Source organism: Ochotona princeps, chromosome 23 (genome assembly GCF_030435755.1).
Source record: "Ochotona princeps isolate mOchPri1 chromosome 23, mOchPri1.hap1, whole genome shotgun sequence".
Classification (NCBI taxonomy): domain Eukaryota; kingdom Metazoa; phylum Chordata; class Mammalia; order Lagomorpha; family Ochotonidae; genus Ochotona; species Ochotona princeps.
In genome coordinates, this window is record NC_080854.1 from 23,821,917 (window position 1) to 23,827,916 (window position 6,000).

A 6,000-nucleotide genomic window follows, 5' to 3' on the forward strand; every position below is an offset into this window, starting at 1 on the left:
TTAGATTCATTTATTTTTCTTGGAAAAGCAGATTACAGAGAGAGGGAAGGACAGAAAGATCTTCAATCTTCTGGCTCACTCCCCAAGTGGCCGTATAGGCTGGAGCTGAGCTGATCTGAAGCTAGGAGCCAGGAGCCAGGAGCTTCTTCCAGGTCTCCCACATGGGTGCAGGGTCCAAGACTTTGGGCCATCCTCAACTGCTTTCCCAGACCACAAGCATGGTACTGAATGTGAAATGGAACATCTGGGACATGAACCGGCACCCATATGAGATCCAGTGCTTGTAAGGTGAGGACTTGGTCACTAGACTGCCGCATCAGGCCCAGAAATATAGCCAAAGAGCCAGCAATTACAAACAAAATAACTACAGAAATTAGACATTAACAAAACATTTGGAGAATGAACCTGTGGAAGGGAGTGTTTCTCTGGCACGTTTTCTCTCTCTCTCTCTTTATCTCCTCTATTTCTCTTTGTGTCTGTCGGCCTCTCAGATAAATAAGTAAGCAATTTAAATACAAAGCAAAACAAAAAACAAAAATGAGGGGCTGGTGCAATGGTTCAACTGGCCAAATCATTTGCTTGCAAGCACTAGGATCCCATTTTGGTGCATAAAAACCGAAGTCATAAATCCCTTTACCTCACACTGCCACTTATTTCCTGTTCAGTCTCATCTCTGGTCACGAACTCCTGGAGTTCCCTGCACGTCCTTTCTGCCTTCTTTTTTGCATCTTCCCTCCTAATCTCTGCAGTGCCCTTTCCACACCCATTGACTTCTCTGGCTCCAAATCATCCTCTGAAAGTTGCCTGCATTTAGTTTCTTTGGACTCCTAGCTCCATCCCCAATTGAACACTGGGTTCAGTGTTCCCAGGACTCTAGGAGAATAGTTTAGAAGAGTGTGGTGCTTTTTACCTCAAAGCTGAAATCCAGCACTGGGAGATGAAAAGCAGAAGAATTTTGCCACATAATAGAAGAGAGCCTATGAATACTTTCTTGGGCAGGCAAAGCAGGCTAATATTCCTCAGCCTGGCACTGGCATCCATTTGGGTGCCTGTTTGTGTCCTGGCTGTTCCATTTCTGATCCAGCTCCTTTCTAATGGCCCGGGAAAGCAGCAGAGAATGACCCAAATATTTGGGTTCCTGCACCCGCGTTGGAGACCCAGAAGAAGCTCTAGACCTCTGGCTTTGGACCAGCCCAGCTCTGGCCATTGTGGCCATTTGAAGAGTGAACCAGGGAACGGAAGATCTCTCTTTCCCTCTGTTCCTCTCTCTGTGATTCTTAGGCTCAAGTAAAATGAATAAATATTAAAAATATATTTATTTATCAATGTGATTAGCAGCTTTTCTATTGATCTTGTCACATCTCAGTATCTATGGCACATAAACATATTTAAAATGATTAAATAGAAATTATCATTCTATATAATGTTATAATCTTTAAGAAAACAGTGATATAATATCTCAAAATATTTATCATTTAAAAATTTTGATTTATAAAAATTTTTACTTACTATTTGCCAGGCACTCTATGTGTTAGAACACAAATAAGAACCAGATTAAAGGTATCATCGTGTAGGAGACTACAGAGAAAATAAACTAACTTTGGGAGGGTGCAGGAACAGGGGATCTTTTTGAAGAGGAAAGGCCAGGTTTCATCTCAGACAGGAGATGCACTCCAGCCTGATGTGCTTGCCCTGATGGGAACTCTGTATCTACAGAGAGCAATCAGTAAATATTTATAGATGCCGGTGATTCTGCAGAAAAGATCGGCTGAAATCTGTCCTCCTTTCTTCTGCTTCCTACTTCCAAATTTAAAATGAAACTTACTTGAGGGAATATGGATTGTATATAAAAGTGCCTTATAACTTGTAAAGCATGTTTTGAGCATGTGGTGTAGTCAGTATTTACAAATATTTGTTACACATGTGTGTAACAATGCAGCAGTTCTAAGATGAGTTAGGCAGATGCTGGCCTTTTGCTCTGGGAATAGACAACAGAAATTGAAAGGAACAGATGCTGTCGGGTGGGTGCATGTCTTCCTGTCATTTTAAATGTAAACACATTTCCAGGTGTGCCTTGTCTCCTCAAGTATTTTGTGACGTCATAGCCACTATGCTGACTTCTCCGCAGCAAGTAGATCACTTGATGTCATCAAGATCCAATTGTTAATTCAGGAGATAGCTTGGTTCTCCGGTAATAATCTTATCATTTATCATTTACTCATGTTCTCAGTGAGCACCGTGTCTTGTCAGTGTTAGAACCTAAAGCCTTTTGCTGGGAGTTTAAATGATGGGCGAAGTGGTCTTTTAGACTCTTGTGACTGTCAGTCATTCTTCTAAAGCCAATCCCAAAAGGATAACTATCGTATGTTCTCTCTGATATAAAGCAACCTTCATGCAAAATACAAGATCAATTGTATAGCTAAGCATGTATATCCATATATTTATCTAGAGAAAGCCTGTAATGGTAGCAAATATACCATGAAGTGGGATAAGGTTTTTTTTTTTTTTAAGATTCATTTATTTTTGTTGAAAAATCAGATATACAGAGAGGAGAAGAGACACAGAGGAAGATCATCCAATGATTCACTCCCCTTCAAGGTGAGGACTTTAGCTGCTAAGCTACCGCACTGGGCCCAAAGTGGTATAAGTTTTCATGAACTCACAATGAAACTGTTAAATATATCTTGTAGATAGAATGCTGGAATTTATACCAATGTCCATACCTACAGTGTCATGACATGTTTAAATAGAAAAACTATGGATTGTGACTGTTGTTGAAGGACTATACTATTGTAACAATGCAGGGGAAAACAGTTGTTGGGACAGGGAAGAGAGGGTGTAAGGGGAAATGCCTGAGTCTAAGGACTGCATCATGAAAATAAAGATTTTTTAAAAACGTCAGTACATGTATAATATCAGAAGATATGAATATAAATATTTGGAGAATGGAAATACAATTATTTGAAAAATATAAATGTTTGAAACTGATAAGCAGAATTTAAAAATTGGAGTAATCTATATTTTCATCACCTAGAGATTGTATCAACATTTTTGTTTACATCCTGTTGCTTTTTAGGAAAGATGGTTTTAAAAGCAAGAGTCATAGGAAACTATGATTTTGTTCTTATTTACCCCATTAAAAACAGTATGAATTACTTTGTGCTGGGAATTCAGTCCATATAGTGTAACCTTATCTAATCAGCTCTCTTGTAGGAAAATCATTTTATTTTTAATCTGTTACAGAAAGTAGTGTAATAAATATGCCTATTGCTAAATATTAGCTGCCATCCAGATAATTTTGAATTTCCCTAAACTAACTTACTCAAAGTAGAATAACCAAGGTGAATATAAATGAACTATCCCTCCAACATTATATATTCCTGTTTTCCTAAACTCTTGCTAAACATAAATATTGTTTTTAAAGCTTTCATAAACTCAGGTAGTGAAAGTATTGTACTTAATTAATGTAATAATCTTTTCTTTTTATTGTTTGAGGTTAAATTATATTTACTGACTATTTTTTAAAATTTTTAAAGGTTTTATTGTATTTCCTTCTTCAACTGCCTGCTAGAATTCCTACACATGTTTCTACCGATTTTTTTGCAAGAATATTTTACATTTTTACCTATTAAGGCTTGTATATGAAGAATACATGGAATATAGAGTATATACATATATATATTCATAAATACATAGTGTACAGAGCTTGGTTACCATTGTTTTTCTTAATGTTTATTTGCCTTTTAATAATGTCTACTGTATATTTTAACCTAAAACATTTTTAAATATTTATCAAAAACTTGTTATTTAATTATTTTCAAATACTTATTTGGATTCTTCATTTAGATTTCATATTGAGGAAAACAGCAAAAGTATTATTTAGTATTTATTATTTCTAATATCAAGAATAAGAAAAAAGTATGCAATGCAATTTAGGCTTTTTAAAAGTTATGTGATAGCAAAGTAATGAAATAACTTTTCCTGTAGAGCTAATCAATCTTTAATCGATTGGTTTGTGGTTAAGACTTGCAGAGCATCAGGTAGTAATACCAGGATTGCTCTGGTTAGAATCCTGCACCTAGTGCTTCAGCTCCATTTTAGCTGGGATTTTGATCATGCGATCTTGATGTGGGGCTCCAGGTTGTGGCTTGGGAGGTTGTGTCAGTCTTGTCCTTATTGGACCTATGCTTTCTACCACCACAGACCAATTGGTCTTGCCATCCTATCTCAACTCCATTTATGGTTATTCAGGACTGGGTATATGGACTGAGGCTTCATTTCTCTCTTATTCATCTCACTTATTAAATAATATACATTTTTTGCTTTTCATGTCACAGGCAAGAGCTTCATTGGTCTTTGACCTTGAGAGTGTGCATTATAAATTTATCACCCATAAATCACAAAGTGCATAGTTGAATAGTTACCCTTGAATACATTACACACAGGAACTGATACAGATTTTGTATCAGTTAAATTCTGAGACATAGTTCAGAGTCTCTTGCCTTTGCTTTTCACAATACGTGCTTTCTCCTCTGCCATTGATTTGGTTCCTTTCTTTTTCTTGAATAGGATTCTACCTCTGTGTCCTACTAATGGTAGGCTTTGGCCATGTGCTTGCGTTCAGCATGAATGTGGGCAGAAGTAATCGTGGCTATTTCTGAGCTAGATTCGAGGAGAAACCGTAAGAATATTTTTCATCTCTTGGTACTTTTACAAGGAGAATCTCACGTCCCAGTTCACTGGGAACCACAGCATGAGGCTTCTACTACCCACAGGAACTCCATCTTCAACTTAAGCCAAACCCATACAAGCCCAACAGAGGTTTACCAAATCCCAGGTAACCTGTAGATCTGTGAGTGAGAAAATGAAGTGATTTTACAAATCACAGAATTGGGTAGGTGGAATGTTTGTTTCTCAACAGCGTTGCAGCAGTATATGACTAAAGCACATTGTGAGGGTGGGAACTTTCACTCTCTTATTCTTGCCTCAGTTTAGGCTTCTGTTCCACATCCCTGGATTATTTGAAAAAAAAAAGGCCGATTTTTCCATCTGTGTTAGCTAATTTAGTCTAATAGCTATTAGAAATTGATCCCAAACGTTTCATATTTCAAACACAATACAAATTTAGTTTTTGCTCTCATTCCTGTACTAGCATATGTAGGAAGGAATCCTCTTCCATCCAGTCATTTGTAAGGCCCAACCAGGACACATTTTTGTCTTTTACAATTAACTTCCAAAATGCCCAGCTGAGCCTTCTTCATTTTAACTGGCTTATAGAAAAGATGTAAAGAATACAAGTAGTAGTGTCTACCATTTCTACCAACACACTATTTTTATTTAATCATATAGTGACATGTAGAAACAAGAAATGGCTTTTTCTGTGAAGACTGGAAGAATTGTGAGTATTGTAAATATTGATAATGTGTAATCTCTGCCACATCCTATCTTAGTTAACCTACTTTAATCAGGAGCTACTAGTTCTAAAATTCCAATGTTGTGTTATCTATATACATAAAATCTGTGGTCCTGCCTGCCTATATTTTTCACAACAGATTATCAGTAAATGAGTCCATCATACTGAACATGAGCAAGCGATATAGAAGTTACCTTCATTTCACAGGAGAGGAAGAAACTGTTCACGATGCAAAAAGCAGCTCAGTAAATCCTTACCATGCATGTTAATTTCCTCCCAAAGTCTGTCTTCAGGTGCCATGCCATTTGGGAACTTGTTAAAAACTTTTCCATTAGTAAAGACCCTAAATCAACTCTCTATCTATTGTTGGTTTTTTTTTTTTTTGTAAATAATTCTTGACAAGATAGATGAGATATATACATCCATAAAGAATTTCATTCAGGAATAAAAATACTTTTAAAAAATTAATTTTTATTGGAAATGCAACTATAGGGAGAGAAGGAGAGACAGAGAGAAGGATCTTCTGTCCACTGGTTCATTCCCAAGTGGTCACAGTGGCTGGAGCTGAGCTGATCCAAACGAGGAGC